Source organism: Anas platyrhynchos, chromosome 2 (assembly GCF_047663525.1).
Source record: "Anas platyrhynchos isolate ZD024472 breed Pekin duck chromosome 2, IASCAAS_PekinDuck_T2T, whole genome shotgun sequence".
Taxonomy (NCBI): Eukaryota; Metazoa; Chordata; class Aves; order Anseriformes; family Anatidae; genus Anas; species Anas platyrhynchos.
In genome coordinates, this window is record NC_092588.1 from 31,491,826 (window position 1) to 31,512,500 (window position 20,675).

Genomic DNA, 20,675 nt, shown 5'->3' on the forward strand with positions numbered 1-20,675 from the left:
ATTAATATGTTATATTATATTGATAATGTACATATAATAGTAAATAATAATAATAATAATAATAATAATAATAATAATAATAATAATAATAATAATAATAATAATGTATACATTCCTTTTAAAAATATATTGGGATTAATTCAAGACTGGTCAAACCATTCCATTTATTATTCAGTTGTAACAACGATGACTTTGTGCTATTTAGCTGGAATCCACAAGATTTATCTGGAAATCAGAAAAAACAGGGTCAAGTTGGTGGAAACTATTTTGGTACATTATTTCTAAATGTAAATTTTATAAGAGCTGGACACCTAAAAATATCATGAATAATTATGCTATATCCATGCATTGCTCAATTCACTTCTACTTGTATACATATTGATACAGCTGACCTGCTATAAGCTGCCAGTCATTGTTGCTCTTAGGTGATTTTAACCTGGCTTACTTATCTGAACAAGAAGGTTGATTTTGAACAATGAATTTTTGAAAAAAAACAACAACAACAAAAAAAACTATTGATATATTTCGTTTCGTTTGTTACTTACTGACTTTTTTATCAATCAGCTCCTGATATACAAGCTCTAATTCATCTAATATATGCATAAAATGCCACATATGTTCACCTTATACACAATTTTATACACAGATATCTGCATATCTAAGATTGCTTCCCTATTTCTTGTAGTATTAGCTTACAAAACTAAATCTTTCTAACAAGAGACTAACAGATCCCAGGGCCTTTTTAAAAATGATAACCATACTTTTTTTTTTTTCTCTTCTTTTAACGTAGTTGACAGTCAGATCAATGATTCAAAATGTTTTGTCTGAATGAAAATGATTAGTCTTTTTATCTTTAAAAGTGTTTGCACCTTTGAAATATGCCATACACCTCCTTATTTTTTGAATTATTGCATTTACCTGAAAGAGTATATAACAATTTCATTTGTTTGTCTTATGAAGTACTATACTACATGAGTAGAAAAATCCCAGTGACCCTGAATATTCTCAAGACTATTTCATATTATGGCCATGTTCTGATTTCATTTACTCTGTCTTCCACCCAAAGAAGGTGCCCACCAAGGGATTAAATTGAGAAAGAAACCTCCATCACTCCAATGAAAAACAATGTTAACATATATCCCATGTTTTTTTGGCAAGAGAAAGCAAACAGTTTGCTATCTATTTTAAATATCTGCATTAAAGTGTTACATACAAGATAGTCTGTCATGACTTCTGTTCAAAATAAGCATTTCTGAATTATTTTAAATTTAGTTCCATTATTTCTTATACCAGTAGAATTCCAGCTTATTTATTAAAACCTTAGGGCCCATCATATGATAGGTTGCAATCAATAAAAGTTGTGCCAACTCATGTTATTCTGCATGTCAAGTCATATTGCTACAGCTCAGTCTGTAGGAGACTACAAAGCACTACCTTGTTTGCAGTGTTCTTTTCGACCTGCTTTTAACTGACTCAGGAATTGTTTCACATAACTATAGCAATGAAACAAAACAAACAAACAAACAAAAAACATATCTAACAAAAGACATATCCAACAAAAGAAATTTCAATTTCTATCAAAAGACAAAAACAGGCTAACAAAGCAATGCACCAACTGTTACTGCATTGTTTCAGATAAATTATGCAAACCAAATAAATTACCTTCTGGTAAGAAACTTGCATGAGCTCTCAGTCATATCAGCTTGCTGCCAAACCTGACTAATTTAAGCAAAAAAAACAACCAACCAATCAATCCACAAACTATATTTGACATTGTCAGATCATCTCCAATGCTACAGGGTTCATCTACATTAGTTTGGTGTATGTATTTTAAGTAACAATCTAGATTTTATTTATAAGATTTTTTTTTTTTTTTACATTGAGTAAGTTAGGGGAGAGAGGGCCTTTTTGAAGGAAAAGATATAAGAAACAGAATGAAGAACAATGTGGTAAGTTTTATGGTAGAAACTCACAAGGGACTGATGAAGCCAAGATAAGTACTGTCCATAGTACAGTACAGTACAGAAGCCAATTCTATGACTCTTCAGGGATCAGCTGTTTAAAGCTGGTTTTGTTAATCTAATATATATTTACATATATCCAGAGACAGGAAAGGATTTCTGTTGCCATTTGGTTTTTGACAACTGGTCTGCTATTTAGTTCTCATACATTCCTTCATTAGTGTCTTGGACTTTGCAGGAAAAGAAGACAAGACACTAGGAATGTGGTTTAACTAGGCCGTGACTTCATAAATAACACATCTGGGAACCATCTGGCAATGAGTCGTCCAGTGCAGGTCATACTTCCTTAGTAATCCATACCACGTGGTGGCAAACTGCCATCAGCCCTCCACCCTGCTAACATGGCCTTAGCATTACTCCTGAGATCCATGGACCTCTTTCCCCCAGAAGAAGACTGAAAACAGAAAAAGGAGGCTGCCTCATAAGTCTAATGTAGCCCCAACCTTTTCTCCAGTCTTCTGTTCCCTTCTCAATTCTAATTACACTTTATCATAAAGTGGAATCCTTAATGGAGTCCACTCCATTGGACATTTGCTATATTAAGGTATCAAATTTTCTACCCTAACCAGATTCTCACATTGTTAATAGTTACTTCTATTAGAGTAGCAAACAACATAAAATCTTTCAAGACAGAAAATTTGAACAGAACATACTATTAAATTTAATACACACTCCAGACGAACAATTAGCTGATTTTTTTTTCTTTTCTTTTCAGATAATTTATAAGTCAGTTAAATTGCTCCTGTGACCACCCAAACCTTCTGGTGTGGTGTCCTGAAATCTTAGTCATTCATTGTAATATGAGCTGCCTGTACTTATGACCTCTCATCCTAATCTCAAATCTGCCATTATTTTATCTCCATTGGTTTTATCATGATTTATCTTGATCCATTCACATGGCTTCTCCCTCATCCTGAATGAATCAGAGCTATCTTCTGACCCCATGCTATGCCTCTTCAGTTGGGCTAATACCCACCCAAACGCTAACAGAACAACTTCCAGAAAAGCTAGCTTCTTGATGGAAGCCAAATGCAGATGGTTAGCCAGACAATATATTTACAGTCTGACACTTCATTCTGAAAAATAGGCTGAACATTAATATTACTGAAACTGTCCCATCCCTACTCATGTTTTGTTTCAAGTATTACCACTCACAGGCAGAGCCTTTTGGGTTTCCAGTCCCATGTCTTCTTTAGATGCTATCATTTTTATTTCACATGAAGAAGAACCAGTTTACTATAATGCCAGTAATATATATTCTTTGACATTAACATAAAGTTAAATATTCTTTCCAAATTAACTGCCTTTGATGGGAAGCAACAGTGGCAAAGCATCAATAGACATCTTTGTCATGTCTGAATAGTCTGAATAAGATCATATAACATTCTAATACATAAATTTACCTCATCACCCTCATCATTTTAATAATATTCTCTGAATAACAGGAACTATAAGATGCAAAGACAGTTTTTCCTCTTGATTTTATTTTTTATTTTTTAATACTCTCTGTGTTGTAAATACTTAAGCCAAGTCTCTACCACAATTTTATTTTACCTGTTCTTGAGAAACTGCAGCTATCCTACACTCAGACCTATTTAATATTGGAATAGGCTCTTTATGGGCACCAGCAAATTCTCCATCTCCTTCCCTCTTAGACTGACTTGAAAAACATAAACTTTACGTTTCACTATTTTTCACTATTATTTGCAAATTGAATTAGCGCCACTTAAATTTAGGGGAAACTTCATTTTTTCCATAACATATCAATCTACCTTAAATTGTTGCTATGGCTGATTCTAGTCTTACTCTTCAATTTAAATAATATATATATGTAAAAGAAAAAAAAAAAAAAAAGTCATGACCTCTCCAATACCATGTCCTCAGTTTCTTGGTTTGCTTCTGCAACTGGCCACTACTTGCAACACAGCTGATAAGAAAGTATCCATTTCAAAGCGATTTCCCAGAATATTAAAGATACCATATCTGTAGTTAATCTTTTTGAATACTGCAGTAATCTTAATGATTTTCACAATACTAACAGTTTTAGTCAGTATTTAATCTAATCTCCAACTGAACTAGCTTAAGGTAACAGTGAATAGAGAGGAATCTTACTATTTTTCGTTTGCTGGCAGTATCCCAAAACTACTGATCAAAAGAATATGAGGGTAGCAAACTTTTGTCCTCTTATGAACACTTGCACTAAATAAAAATTATCTATGGTGGCTCATTTTATATAACCTTCATGAAGCCTTATGAAGCCTATGGACCTGGCTTCAGACAGTCCACATACATCAATATATAGTCATAGTGCACTGAACAACCTATGCATCCTTTGGTTTGATCAGCAAAAAAATCCTGGAGCTTTCACTAAAAGGTTGAATTAGACAGAAATCTAATGCTAACATACTAAATTATCAGTATATGAACCCCGAGGTTAAAAAAGGGGGGGGGGGGGAAGGGAAGGGAAGGGAAGGGAAGGGAAGGGAAGGGAAGGGAAGGGAAGGGAAGGGAAGGGAAGGGAAGGGAAGGGAAGGGAAGGGAAGGGAAGGGAAGGGAAGGGAAGGGAAGGGAAGGGAAGGGAAGGGAAGGGAAGGGAAGGGAAGGGAAGGGAAGGGAAGGGAAGGGAAGGGAAGGGAAGGGAAGGGAAGGGAAGGGAAGGGAAGGGAAGGGAAGGGAAGGGAAGGGAAGGGAAGGGAAAAAAAATGCGTAGTACTGGCCCCTGGAAAATGGTAATGTGGGGCATGCCAAAGTTTCTGTTGCAGATTCTCCCGCTAGACAGCTTTCCATCCTGTGCAATGTTGTCCAGGTGATCCTGCTTGGCCGAGGGGTTGGACTAGATGATCTTCAGAGGTCCCTTCCAACCTCGGTCATTCTATTATTCTGTGATTCTGTGAAATGAAGAAATGAGGGTAGGCCCCTCACTTCATGGGCTCTCAGTGTCTTGCTTGTATGAACAACAGACATCAGCACACCTCTAATTCTTTGGACACTCAGAAGTAGAAAAACATGATAAATGTTTCTGCCTTCTCAAAGTAGCTTGTTCTTAACACCAGGTGGTAATCATAGACAGGTACAAAGAGAAAGAGACCTATGGAGACATATATATATATATATATGTGTGTATATATATATACACACATATATGTATATATGTATATATACAGGACCTCCTCCAGAGAAACTGCTTGCTGGATGAAGAGGACCCAAGAAGCTGAACCTTCTGCTTCACCAGTTAGCTATAGCACCATCATCCTGTCTTCTCCAAGTCTGAGAAAAAGTTGAATGGCAATAGAGAAGGTGGCTTGCGAAGATATTTACATGAAGGGCAAAGACTCTGCTGGCCCAGAGAGTTTCCTCAGCAACTGAGGGTGTGGGTTGGGTTGTCCTAATGGTCAGTGCACAAGCTGGTTGCTACAATTAAAAATAATAATAATAATCTCTAGCCTTTGGGTTCAGAAATTTTCTCTTGAAAGAATCAAGAGCTTCATATAATCATATAATTCCCTAATTGCTACTGAGAGAACGTGCTTTGAGTTGCAAACTGATGAGAGGAGCAATAATTAAGAGGGTATACCAAGTACATCTGCCTTAAGCAAAAGTAATTTGCAATACTGAATTAATGTATTCTTTATCAGTGATATTTGGTGCCACATTTACTTCTGTTATTGTTTTGGGCATATTTATTTATTCTGACGGATTCTGTTTCCCTTGAGTGTGTTATTTCCCCAATCTCACTTTCTTTCTTTTTTTCTTTTTATTTTTTTTTTTTTCCTGAATAAATGCAAAATTAAATATGCCAGGAGAATGGCTTTCTGTGATACCCTGCACAAAATCAAAAGATGTTTTTTTATTATTTACCAGAAAGTCATAAAATAGATACATATATTTTGACAGTCATCTGTTCTCTGAGATGCAAAATATTTTTAATCAATTTTACTTTAAAAAAGGTATCAATTTCTTCCTATTTTTATCTATTTAAAGCTTTTGCTCCACTATTATTATAATACTTTAATATTTTTAATACTTATCTCATTATTTCAACAGATGTACCTATTATTTGGTCAATTTAATAGATTAGAAGGTAGCACTTCATGAAAACACCTTCCCAAAGATCTTCCTACCTCACAGACGGTGCCTCACAGAAGGTTAAATCTACAATGAGATTTGGGTGTTAAAATCTCATTGTAAAATCTACTACTGTAACATTTTTGGTATCCTACTTTCATCTCCATTTTCCCAGTGTGAGGCACAAGAGAGCTGGTTTCTTAGCAGTTGACTTAAAGCAACTAAAAGTGAGTGGACCATCCTCCAATTCAGCTAAGGATATATGCATGATGCCTACACCATGTCCCTCACAGGGATTTAACTCAATGTGAATTTAGATTGCAATTGCTTACTTCTATTCTGGAATCACATCTGGAAACCCCTTCCTGAATGAGACACCTATGCCAAGTCAATAATTTCCTGAAAAATAAAAATCTGTAGGGAGGTTTTATTTCCATTAAACCCATCTGCCTAGTGGTTAAAGCATCTGACTACAAAACCTAGATGAAGGGACATAGGTGATCTATGCTTAATTATGTCCCCCCATGCCCTACTAAGACTGTTGGGCTATTACACTAGCCATGAAGATATAATATATTTTGGGGATAAAATTCTTAGTTGCTTTTAAAACATTTTTGTATAAACTACTTGCATATTCACTTGGAGCAAGAAGTAGGAGCTGGATTTCCCTTGTGAGTGATTTAACCACCAGGCATTCTAACTCTCTCTCTCGCCTAATGAATATTTCATATTTTATTCTGTGGAACAACATATTATGCAATCATTCAATTAAGCACTGTCTCATAATGCATATGCACAAGGTGTTATTCATGAATAACACCACTGAAGCTGAGAGGCTTGTTTTGTAAAATAAAAAATACTGTTCTTCATTATTAAGCACTACATCTTTATCGTTTTGCTGTTGAAAGCAGAGCTTATGTTTGGAAACAGAGCATCGAGCAGGTATTATTAAAAATATCACTAAACCCTAGTCAACTTCCAAACCAGCATGGAAAGATCTGGACAAACGATCCTTCTCCATCACCTGAGGTATCCACAGAATGAAGCACCTGTTCTAAAGGATCTTGTGAACACAAAGACAGCTTCAAAGGGAAGGAAGACAGGAAATAGTCCACAAAGCAGAAATACCAAATATTTGGCTATAGAAGCAGGCATCTTGTAAATGGAAGAGAGAGAAATAACAAAAGACAAAAAATGAATGAGGAAAAGGGGAACAAAGAAGAACAGAAATTTCAGGGCTGAGAGACTAACTACTTAGAAATACTTTTTCTCTCTTTTTCTCTTTCTCTTTCTCTTTCTCTTTCTCTTTCTCTTTCTCTTTCTCTTTCTCTTTCTCTTTCTCTTTCTCTTTCTCTTTCTCTTTCTCTTTCTCCTTCTCTTTCTCCTTCTCTTTCCTTCTCCTTCTCCTTCTCCTTCTCCTTCTCCTTCTCCTTCTCCTTCTCCTTCTCCTTCTCCTTCTCCTTCTCCTTCTCCTTCTCCTTCTCCTTCTCCTTCTCCTTCTCCTTCTCCTTCTCCTTCTCCTTCTCCTTCTCCTTCTCCTTCTCCTTCTCCTTCTCCTTCTTATATAAAAAAATATATATAAATATTCTTTAAATAAAAAAATAAAATAAATATATATATATATAAATATTCATTATTCAGTGAATAAAGAGAATTAAGAAGTTCATGACATTTTCTCATCCTCAGGGAAAAAAAAAAAAAAAGGAAGGAGAAGAAGAAGAACTCAGTAAGATAGCTTATCTGAGAAGAATAGCTTGCCAATTTTCAGGAACGTATTTAGCCTGCTCCTCTTCCAGCTATAAGAGGTGAAGACTGGAAAGCCCTAAGAAGGAAAGATGGATAGTAAATTTACCTTAACAAGAATCAGAAGCAGAACATTTTTAGCAGTTATTGTATTAAAAAATGATGATATGAAATCAAGATCTCTGAATTTTACATTTTCATTCCCTTACCACCTATTAGTCATACTAATTTGCTTTTTTTCCAAGTTTGAAAGTATTCTAACCTTTTGTTGTCCTCCTTCAAAAATACTTTGCTATAAAAAGTTCATATTGATCCCAAGCATCAATCTTTGATGAGAGTTTGTACTTTGAGTTAGTTTGACGAAATTTTCTTTCCCAATTAAGTTATTCAAGGTCAAAGCTACTACTGTTCAAGCTACTCTCTCAAACATACAAAGCCATACTTTCAAGACTTGTGAATTTGGACTAGAGGTACTGTAATTCCACAAGCACTCAAATCTTTGTGAGTATTGCATTTCTATTGCATTTCATATTTGCAGAACCCCAATCTTTATGATTTTGGTCAGCATTTAATGAAAGTTTTGAAGAATATAGTATATTTTGAGAACATATTTTTGCCTTCAAATGTCAAATATGGAAAAAAAATATCTCATATTATCAGTGTCTATACAGAATCTATGAACACAACATTTCAGAGATGTACTCAAGACCATCACAAGTTTTATAGCACACTTCATAAGGTATGCTATTTAAGGGATCTAATTAGAGTACTACACAAACTAACCAAAAATGATAAACTAACCCAATACACTGAATCTGAGTCTGAATCTGTGGATTTTTATATCTGTGGATGTTTGTATCCACAGATGCAGGCATTTTATTTAGATGGGATTTACAGCTAAGTTTATCATGTCAAAGGAAGCCTTTTTCTCACTTCATTGATGAGGAACTTTTTCTCTGATCAGTCAGTAGTCAGGCCTCACATCTTCTGCATTATATTTCTGGCCAGCATTGCTATTTACTGAACATTGCTTTCTCAGGGAAACACTGTTCTTATTTATTGTGTAAGGATTGTGGGCATATGAGGCTGAGAAGTTCAGATATTGACTAAATGACAAGCAGTTTGGCACTGAAATTACATTAATAAATCTACTTATCTTTAAGAATATGGTTTTACATGAATTAGTCTCCTAAACTCAACACGGGCTCTTCACACAGACTGTGGGGCCTATTTCGTATTTATCTTCATAAAAGTATTCTACTTATAAGAATAAACAACAACAAAATGAGACATTCACAGAGTAATAATTATCATTTCCTTCCAGCATATGTATTTAAAAGCATTAGCATTCGCTCTTTTTTCTTCCAAAAAATTAGTTAATTTTCAATAAATAATTTAATACTAGCCTTACTGTGTGTTTAATTGTAAATATTTTATACCATCTTTTTAATGGAAATATTTATCTCAATCTTCTTTTAATGTGATTTTGTGCTGTATGAGTTGGACAAATTAGTATTTTTGTATGTTCCTTTGTTCACCTTTGCAGTAGACACTGTTGTTTTGGTTTTTTTTTGTTTTTTTTTTTTGCTGTGTTGAATAACACAAGAACTGACACTTTTTCTGCTGCTTTTGGTGTATTAAGACCTGAAAAAAAAATCCCTAGCCAGTATTTTAACTAAATTTAATTCCCAAATAGCTTAAAAATACTGTAAACATTTGATCTTCCTTTGTTAGAATAGGAAAAACCTCTTCTCATTGTATCTCATCCTGTCACCACCACTCCTTGAGGTTAACATATTGTCTGTCTACTTTTAATAGAAACATTCTTCATGTATTCTAACAAATCGCGTATATCTGAATTCTACATACAAAGCTGTAATTCCATTGAGAGTTTGTAGTGACATTGATAAATGATGTCACCAGAACCCTTTGCTTGAATTACAATCTTAATTATGTACACCTGGGTTCTTATTATTCCTTATATTATTTCTGTCATAGCACTATCTTGTCCTATTCTTACTCTGATGCTAATTTGTTTTATCAGTAGCCTAGGCACTGCAGCTTAGCAAAGCCTGTCCACAGTGTTTAAAGTACTGTAAATTTCTTCCTTGTTTTTGATATTTTAAACACAGAGTGTAACAGTAAACAACAAATACATAGATACATACATACATATATATATATTTATTTTCAGGAAGCTCATGCAGATTGCACTTTTTTTTTTTTTTCTGTTTTGTTTTTACAAAAGAATTCACTTCTGTGGGACTGCTTGGCATTTATTACTCTACTTCTGTTTGTTTCACAACTCTCAAGAAAAGAGAAGCAAAAACATTTGTTTATTTATTTTTGTGCGGAGAGTAATATCCATATGCTTGAAGATGGGAATCGTTGTGTATGTTAAGCCTGAGAATGGGATATGAAAGTTTCTTCTAGTTCTCATTCTACTTTTTGTTTGTTTGTTTTGGTTTTGGTTGGTTTTATTGTTATTGTTGTTTTTGTTTGCTTGTTTCCTATATTCACCTTATGAACCCACGCAGGATTAGTTTTGCCACAGGAAATATAAAATATTTTGCTCTGAATGTATGTGTGTCCAGTGGAATCCATTTGAAAATGATCAATCAGACTATGACTTGCTTTGTGCTGGAAGATTCTTGAAGAGACAAGCTCACAACAAAGGTGATTAGAAACTCTGAAAACCACTTTATCTTCCTAACATTCAAAAAAAGCATGAAGGAAGCTTAGACTTTTAGGATATAACTTGCATCTGTTCACTATGCTTATTTAACTTGAAGAATGTATGTCCTATCTAGTACAATTCTCACAGCTGCACACTTGCAAAAATTTCAGAACTAATGTGTTAATTTTTAACTTGGTCTTTAGTTAGGCAAATATCTTAATGAGTTGCATCAGTTATGGTCTTCATAATCATATATCCCTCCTCTTTTTTATTATTATTTATTTATTTATTTATTTTGCTAAACTTTGTCTGCTTTCTGGCCATTGGCAGAATCTAAATTGTAACTGCTAGCAAAAAGGTACATTTCTGCTTGGTTTGTGGTGAGACTGACCAGGACTGAGTATAACACTTGTCTTCCTCCCCAACACTAATGAATGCACTGTCTCTGCTCTTTCTGCAACAGCAACCCACAGAACCCAGTAACAGGAGGCAAAATGCAGTGAATTTTGGAGCTTTACTGGAAAATCAGGAGAAAGAGATCAAAAGTGAGTGGAGAAAAGTCTGGACAACCATATCATAATTCTTGTGCCAAATGCATTGTAAATCACTATTTACTAACCTTTTCGTGTTTAGTGGAAAGACATATCATCTTTACAATGTTTATTTAGTTGTATATGAACAATCACATATGCTCAAATATACAGCTCAGAAACGATTCATTCTGGGCTCAACATTCTGTTATTAAAACTTTGTACTTACCTTATCTCTCTTGACAGTTGCTACATTTTGTTTAAGATCTCAGTTCTTATTCACATTGCACATATGTCCAACTGAGTTTTTGAACTTTCCCAACATTGTTTTTCGAGCATAAGTCCTGTCCTAATAGCTCTTCCTATTCCTGACATATGTGAAGAGTCCTTCAGAAAACATTGAGTCCTTCTGCCATTCTCTGGGATGACTGTAATTTTTTACTATTCCACAGACTTTAAAACACTAATTAGACTCTTATCAACTTATTGATTGTAATTCTGAACCTAGGGTATTTCTCAATAATTCCAGCCTATATCACTAATCATCTCCTTTTGGAAACCACACAGTCCATCACAATAGTCAAGAACATGAAAAACTGTAGAAAGGTAGCCAGCATGGTCAGGTGAAAGGAAATCTAAGACTGCTTTTACTTTACTAAACTGTGAAGCACTTGGGACTGACATCTCAAACAATTTCGTGTAAGTTTTTTCACACTGCTTATATGTTTACTGGGATGTGCTTTTCAGGTACTCTTGGCATCCAAAGCTTGCTTCAAATTCAGCCAAGGTTTGGTTTGCATATTAATTATTCTAAATGCATCAGAATACACCTACTTCCCATTCTGGTATCCCTTCCAACTTTGAGTGTGTAGGTTTTTTTATGTCATCACCAACAACATACAAGCATACCTTTTTTTCCTCCCTGTGTACATGTCCACGTGCACTCATAGAAGTGTGTGTGAACATGTGTGTATGTGTAGATGTTCTTTATGAACATCCTTTATTTTCTGGCATTCCAAGTCCTCAGACATGCATGTTCTTGTCCACTCTGAGAAATATGAGCCAAATTAATGATGAAGTGAAGTACACAGACCATTATAAACTGTTGGAGGGATTTGAAAGTGAGCTCTTTCTGGTTTACTAATTTTATTTTTGTCTTTCTGTGATCCTCAGTTAAAAAAAAATAATGAGAAATTAGGGGGGAAAAAAGTATTTCTGAAAAGTTAATATACATATCCTACTAGGCAGATCCTAATCCACCCAAGTCTCCTTAGAAAGCAGTGAGCCAATAAATCTAAGTTAAATACTTGTAGTCCAAATGTTTAAAGCTCTACTGAATCAGAAGTGTTACAGATTCTTAGTGGTAACATACATTTTGACACGTGGTAAAAATTCTAGCAGAAAACTGAATAATTTTAGAGGGAAGAGGCAGGGTAACAGATTCCTGTGGCTGGGATCCAATTCTGATATTTTCCTCTTAATATATATATATATATATATATATATATATATATATATATTTATATATAGAGAGAGAGATATATAAATATATATTATATCTATACAATATATATATATATAAATCTATCTATAGAAATAGAAATATATATATATTATATATATATATTTTTGGAGGGGGGGTTGGAAGAAGTTGCTATGTAACTGGAAACCTGATGCGACAACTTCCATATTATTTTAAAATAAATTTTAAAACAATGTTAAAATAATGTTTAGGGGTAATTCTTATAGAATAGGTATGGCCAGAGTAGTAGTAAATGAAAATATCCCAGAACTGATTATTATTTTAGTTGTTTAAATGGAAGACAAAGCTCAAAATAATTTTTTCTCAAAGAATCTGCATGTCCTCCAGGAGTTAGAAATGTCATGCTATTCAGCTTGCTGTTTAAATCAGACACATAAATTTACTAGTGTTGTGCAGCTTTTTCCTCATTCTTTTATCTTTTGAGACATTCACTGACTGTTCTGCTCAGCCCAATTGTAAGTCTATTTATAACAGATCCTAATGAAGGTATAGAACTGACCAATACTTTTCTGTGCATTCCTGTCTTTACTTGAGAAGTGTTTTTTGTGTTTTGTTCCTTTAGTGTTAAAGTATTACAGATTATAAACAATAATAGGAACAGCTATAAGGGAAGAGTGATCCTGCATTCAAACATTTATGATCCATTTTTCAACATGGGATGCACATAAATATACTTTGGGTTAGATTCCAAGGTCAGTTATACAACTATAAGTTAGATATGACTTCACTACAGTTAAGAGATTATTGATATACACTTGAATAACTAAATCAGATTTTTTACATTTTTTTCTCAAATAGTTTGATTCAAAACTTTCCTTCATTCATGACTAAGGCTTTTGGGGATGGGGGAATGTAATCTCAGAAGTTATGTGTTTTGTTGTTGTGGTGGTTTTGTTTGTTTGTTTAGCAAAAACTATAAAGTTATTAAAAATAAGTAAATCAGGAACAAAAGCTCTTCATCAGTTACTGTCTGGGAACACAGATTTTCCAACCTCCCTTTGAGATTCTAAAGTAAGCCAATAAATAGACAGAATACATTGATCAGTGGTCCTGCCCTGAGCATATCTGGGACATAGGCTCACTCACAGCTCATCAGTCAAAGCTGAGCTATGCTCAGTCATACCAGTTCTATTTGCACTTCACACTGGGAAACAAAGAATCACAAGCACCTTTGCACTCATGAAGGGATGGGAAGTGTACTCTAAGTAAATTTACTCAAAACGGGGTGAGAGGAAGACTTGGAAATGGGGTGAGAGGATGACTTGGAAAGCTTGTTTCTTCGCTCCCTAGAAGTCTCATGCTTGACATTTTCTCCCATTGCTGCACAGAACACATCTTTCCTCAACATTCTCCCTCCTCCTTTTTTATGATTTCCCCACCCTTGTGAGACACAAAAACAGAGAGCCTATCATTAATCTTCTTTCCCAAAGTGTTTAGGTCTATGAGATCTGGCTTTAATTACCAGTCATAAGAAGAACTAATTACCCTGTCCTAACAAAGTCAGGATGGAGGAAGGGGATGATGTTGTGAGGATCTGCCAGTGCACATCTTTGCATACTAGTTATTCCCATTGCTACTTCTGTGTCACTTGAGGAAAGAGATAAAAAGACAAGTATGCAGGATTTTCTCCAAGTTTATAAATGCCTCCAAAGATACCTCTGTGGGAATTAAAGCTTTCCTTGTGGGAGTAGTTCTTGTACAGTGCAGAGCAAACAGATAGCACTTCAACAATAACTGCATAATGATAATGAGTTAGCCAGTGACTCAAAGCTAAGCTATGCTAACATAAAATAAGCATTACAAATGTGGGAGTCTGTAATTCTGAACCAAAGGACAAAATATTTAACTGACTTAAATGTACAGAAGCTACTTCTCTTTCTATCAGCTGATGCTTGATTTAGCCATATCATTTCTGAAAAGTTTCTTCTGAAGCCCACTTATAAAGTGGGCTGGTTCATGATACATTTAGTATCTCCAAAATACACTACTTTGCTCTAAAAATGTTCTTATTCAGAGTTGAAGTCAGAATGGAACACTGACTTACATATAAGCACTCCACCATGAATGGAACTGCAGCTTGTTGAAGGTAAAGCACTTCAGTATTTCAGCCAATAAAACATGTTGTTTCTCTGATCCTTCTGTGTACCTAAATGAATTGACTGGGTGCTTTAAAACATCAAGTATAACACAGGAATAGCATTTGAAGGGAAGGATGTGTATGGCAACTTTATGTTACTTAGTAACAGGGACAATAACATTAAAAATGATAAGTGAAATGGGAGACATTCCAGGAAAAATAGATAATGTCTGAGCTTGTAGTGTAAACCATCTTGCTGAAGGCCTGAAAAGGACAAAGAGGTCAAGACTAGAAAACAGTTCAGAACTTCTCAGGGCAATCTGGCATTTAGCTACAGTTGTTGTTGCTGTTGTTGCTGTTTTCTGGCTGAGAACTGTGGCATGACATGCCTGGCACAGATATGGCATGGCATGGAGGTCCTGTCTGACAAGCAATGATCTGTGCCACATCTTTCCCCGATCTCACAGCCTGAGCTGCTTCATCCTCTTGCAGTGGTCTCATCGTACTCAGCAGTTCTTCCTTAGCTGGGAGATCTGTAGCAGGGATGTTAGTGATGCTTGGAAAACACTATATTGACAAGTATCATCAGTCACTCTGCTCTACTTTGAGATGTTAAAGTATCTGAAGAAGTGTGAAACATAGAGTTAGATAGCTGGGGTACCAGAAGCAATGTATCTATGCTAATGGGCTGCTCTGTCTGGTTTAATAAATGCTTCTTCCTACCTAGTTTTAACAGTGATAGTGGATCTTTTATTGCCAAGAATGCTATGCAACAAGCCCTTTTCTCTGTGTACAGTCACTGCAGAAGCTATCTTTCTATGCCATCACATCCAAAACAATGGATCACTTTAAATCAGTTTCTGGGTATTTTGTAATACATCACTAATTACTGCAAAGGTTTTAATGTTTGTTTACTTCAGTAAGAGTTTGTTTCATTTACTGTGATTCATAACTTAATCTATGAGGCAGAATCAATCATCTTTAATTGTCACAGCTATGACAATTGCAATATGACAATTAGGAAAATAGTGCTTATTTGGTGACTGTTATCACCCTCAGACCCTTTTTTGTGGCCTGACTTTATCTGGTTTCATCAGAAGGCCCAGCCTTTGGGGACTGCAGTTCAAGGTCAGTAGCTTCTGGTAAGGGTAGAGGAGGAGAGATTGAATGGCAAAGTATCCAGTGTTTTTATACATAAGTGGAAAAAAATTGTGTCAGGAAAGTTCTTAGTCTGAAATTATTATTTTTTTTATATATGTATATATATTTTTATACAGCTAGGAGTTTTGGATTCCATAAACTATTTTCAGTTCTCTTGAATGTCTCCAAACATTACACCTTCTAGATGACAGACAAACTGTGTTGAGGAGTTGCTGTGTCAACAGTTTATGTTGCAGCTGACTCATTGCAACTCTCATGCACACATAAAAGTAAACAGATAAAATTGTGTTGATTTGCTGAGTGCTATGCAATCCTTCATCCATCTGAAGTCATCATCCATCTGAAGTCACCTCCAATAAACACATTAAGTAACACATTATCTAATACTTCTCCAAGTCTTATCAATAATGAATGCTGCAAGTATTTGTATATTCAGGTTGCTGCTCAACCTTGTGTGACAGACCAGAATCAAATTACTCTACCATGAATGGCTTGTAAGAGACCTGAGGCAGTAAGAGATGCAGACTCAGTGCACTGGAAGAATGCATGTGTTACTGAGCTCAATAATGTTCAGTTCATCTATAGTCAAGCATTTATTTTCTGCATTGTATGAAAGACTGAAAGAAGTTTTATGGGCTGTGTAATGTAGAACGTAAACCTCTCTGGTCATAATTGTCTATGAATTCCAGTCTAGGGATCCTCAGTCTATGAATCCCAGATAATCTGTTTTCTCCCCTTCCTTTCATGGGACCAATGGTCATAGGGAGTGGTGAGTTTCACACATACAATCACCTCTTCAATTCCTGTGACTGAAATTTAGAGAAGTGCAAAAGACCAACCCTTCCTTGTCAGTCTAACTAAAGCAGCATGAGGAATGTGTGTATCTTCAGGAATGTGGTCCCTTGCAGCAGAAGGAAATAGGTCTGCACAGATCAGTTAAAATTAAGGGGCTAAGTGGATTTGCAGGTATTTGTACAAAACAGGGAAGAAATGAAGGAATGGAGAGAGAGAGAGAGAAAGAGAGAAATAATTTAAATAATTAAAAGGAGAAATGGAAAATGAAATGTTTAGAATGCCACATAATAGTTAAAAAGCAGTGAACAGAGAAGCAAACTAACAGATTTATAAAAGATCATTTATATAATTATATTTTAAAAAGAAAGCTAACACTATGTCACCAATGGTTTAAAAATAATTTTCAAGTAGACACAATTACTTACTGTTCAGCTTTGTAGTGTGTCTTCAGACTAAGCAAGCTAGGGAGCTTTGTTACTTTGAACTGGAAAGAGTACTTTGAAACAGTGATCTCTAATGCCTCAGAATTGAATTAGCTCTTCCATATTATAGGACTATTTAAATAATTTCTTCAGTGTCAACAAAATCTTTTTTTGAATAAATAATGGAACATATCGCCACACCCATTCCAAAAAATCTGTTCCAGAACAATTGCTGTCTCATTGAAATAGTTACTCTAATAAAAACTCTGAGCAATTTGATAAGGTGATTTTTATGCAATATTTAAAAGGGTCAGTCAAAGCAATGTGGATGACTTCTTTTTGAACACATGTAAGAAATAAAATAGTAATTATGATAACTATCAACTATGAAAAAAAAAAAAAGATGATGCAGAAAATTCATTGTAATTGTACAAAACATTTTTCACTCTAGAGTGGTCTAAACTGGTATAAACAGGCTCACTAGAATGCATAACATGTATTGGAGGGGAGGGAGAGAAAGACAGAGTGTGCAACTGTTTAATGCTTAACTGCAATGTGTACTGCACAATTTTGGAGAGGAAATGAAGAACGCCTTTTCTCTGTGGAAACAAGTGGTGAATTTAAGAGGTCAGAATATTTTCACCCGTAATGGTTTAGGGCCAGGTCGTCCATTTTAAGACTTTGCTCTTATAAATTAAATTACACCAGATATCTAAAATGAGCAAGGCAGCGAGTCTGTTTTTTGTCTTTGTAAGAAAAACTAAACAAAAAAAAAAGCCACAGTTTCTGCAAATACTCCTGCAAAGGACAACTGGTAAGGTTTGGAAGAAAGGGTCTTAGAACGGTCTTAGAAGGACCCAATCCCACCCCCTCCATCTCCCTGGTTTTCTTTGGGAAGAGGCTGTTCAATCAAAATACCAACCTGGCCTGCTGATGCTTGAGTCCTGAAAATATGTGAGTTGTGAAAGAAGGGTTCACAGCACAAAGCAGTCCCATCATGTGGTGCAGGAGCACTAAACAACAAGACCTATCACTTTGGTCAGAGTAAATAGCTTGTAGATGTGTCTATGAATATTAAACTCACTTCAAACAGCAGGGAGCAGGCAACCTACTGTTTGAAATAAGAATGTGTGCTTACAAATCATCCACTATTGAGGGACTTTCCCCATCAGACTGCAAGCCAGCAGGCAATCTAATTTTTCCTTTAATGGTTCCTACAGTGTTGAACTGGCTTTCTTGTAAAATCCCATTCATTTCATCTCTGCCTGTTTTTGAAACACCACCCTAAGACCTTTCCTGACTATAAGGTGTGTGCAGAATTACAACTATGGTCATACATTTGCTAATATTGTGGAACTGTGGGTTGTTTTCCTTTTTCCTTTTTCTTCGTAGTGTGGGTGTTTGTTTGTTTGTTTCATTTTTATTTTCAGGGCAATCCTATTATTTCTTTTAATATTTTATTTGTTTTAATTACATTGTTTCACCCTGGCTTTAGAAGAGAAGTAAAAAAGACTACTGTGGTTTACTAATTACCATTGTTTGATATCATACCACTTATGAATTTTCCAGGGAAACGCCATAAACAATAACACCTGGGCCACTAAAGCATAATATCTCTCCTACCAGTACTCACAGCAACACTGCTGAAACATGCTTTAGAATTATTAACGGGGGGGGAGGGTGGAGGGGAGAAAGGGAAGGAATTACTTCCCACCTGACCAGTCAAATTGTGAAAAGACAGGTTTCTCTAGTTGTGAAAAGACAGGTTTCTCAAGAAGGCATCTTGCTATTGGAAACAACCAGAGTTGTTTCACAAAAGAAAACACATGTACATTATCAGGAATATCTTTCTAAGTATGATTTATGGAAGTATTTTATCATAGTTATTTTAAGCTGGTTGATTTGTTTTAAGGTTCTTTTAAAGAGCTTAAATATTAAAAGGGTAGTGAGATTCAACTTTTTTTTTTTTTTTTCTCCAAAGCTCTCTCCGTCAATAGGTATATAAAAACTAAAATTTTTAAGGAAAGTAACCTAACACTTGATTATGCAAATTTCTTTATTGGAAAGCTCTGTTCTCTTTTTCAGTGATATATTTTTGTATCACCATGTACTCTGTTAGCTTTCCAAGTTTATTATTATTATTATTATTTATTTATTTATTTATTCATTTATTCATTTATTTATTTATTTATTTGTTCTTTATTACAAGCCAGCTATATGCTATGCTAACACATCAGTGTTAATCTTTCAGTTAAACATTATCTGTTACATGAGCTAGTCTCTACAAAGTGCCTGTGTAGGAGAACTATATTTCCCTGTGTGAATTTTCTAGTTAGAATGAACTCCTGCCTTAATCTTGCTATACTAATTTAACTACATATATACGTGTATATATATGCCACCAGGTACCCTTATGTTCGTCATTACATGTATAGTCATACAAAGACTGTGTTTTGAATCTGCTTGACTGTGTGTTTAAAAAAAAAAAAAAAAGGCAGAATAAAAACTTCTGTAATTAATGTCAGGCTGCCTAACATGATATAGATATTTTACAGACATTGCAAATTACTCCACTGTGGTCTGGGTAGCAAAAAAGAATGGATCAAATTATTATGAATACAAGATATAAAATCATGACAATGAAAACAATGCCCCTACTCATGGTTACAAAACTTCGGAGATCCGCTTTTTAGAGCTATGACTGAATACTATAGATAAAATCCCCAGTCTATTCATATCTGAAAATGTTGCCATTGTTTCTGATACAGCAAGTATTTCACATTAGCAGTTGTACACAATGAACCTGTAGCCGATGGTCATTGTTTTATTTATATGGTCATATATTTTTATGGTATAAAACAAAGAGGAGGTAGAAAGAAGTTTTGGTAAGTTGTGGCAATGTTTGTCTTTGTTAATATTATTATATGGTCTTTCTGGGCTTTCATAGAGGACATTTTGTGAAACAAATTGACACCTCTTGACAAATATCACCTTCCCCTCTCCAAACAGTATTTATCTGTACTTGCAGAACTCTTACATTAAGTAAGAATGTATGTATAGACTGAAGAGCACAACGATTTTCTAATAGAAAGATTCAATATCCTGTAAAGCACCCTCTCAAGGGAGAATGTAAGGAGACCCATTGCTTGAGTCATTTAAAACTGAACTGGACAAAGCTATAATACACTATAGGGAACAGTTTTGAATGAGGGGGGACTGTACTAGTTGATTTAACAAATCTTTCCCATTTCTATCTTCTATGACTTTGTAGCAACTTTAATGGAACACAAGATATGTAGAGCTTCCAAAATGGCTGAGTATCAATCCCAGAGCTGTTCATCTGGAACCACATTATATAGGTATTGTTTAAATTACACAGAAACTAAGAGCTGTGCACAGCAGATATATTAAAGGATTATGATCCACAATAGGACCCTCTACCTCAGGGTATCAGTGCTATTGTTAAAATTTCCAGATCATGTTCTTTCTCAGTTTTTCCACTAATAAAACTGTAGAACCTAACTGTCAATCTTTACTAATATATCATTTTTTTCATTTGTATATTGCTTATTTTTCCTCTAAAACTCAGTCATTTTACAAAATTATTGAATTAATGTGAGAAATAAACACTTATAATGTAA

The 20,675-nt window shown here is 34.9% G+C and overlaps 1 protein-coding gene across 1 annotated transcript in view; it reads left to right on the top strand.

Moving 5' to 3' along the window:
* PEX2 (peroxisomal biogenesis factor 2) overlaps positions 1 to 11,083 on the top strand; it is a 56,113-nt gene extending 45,030 nt beyond the window's left edge. Inside the window, exon 5 of the transcript XR_003495731.3 lies at positions 10,970 to 11,083. The gene's annotated coding sequence lies outside the window, so the exon portion shown is untranslated. The remainder of the gene's footprint in view (positions 1 to 10,969) is intronic.
* Positions 11,084 to 20,675: the final 9,592 nt, after the last annotated feature.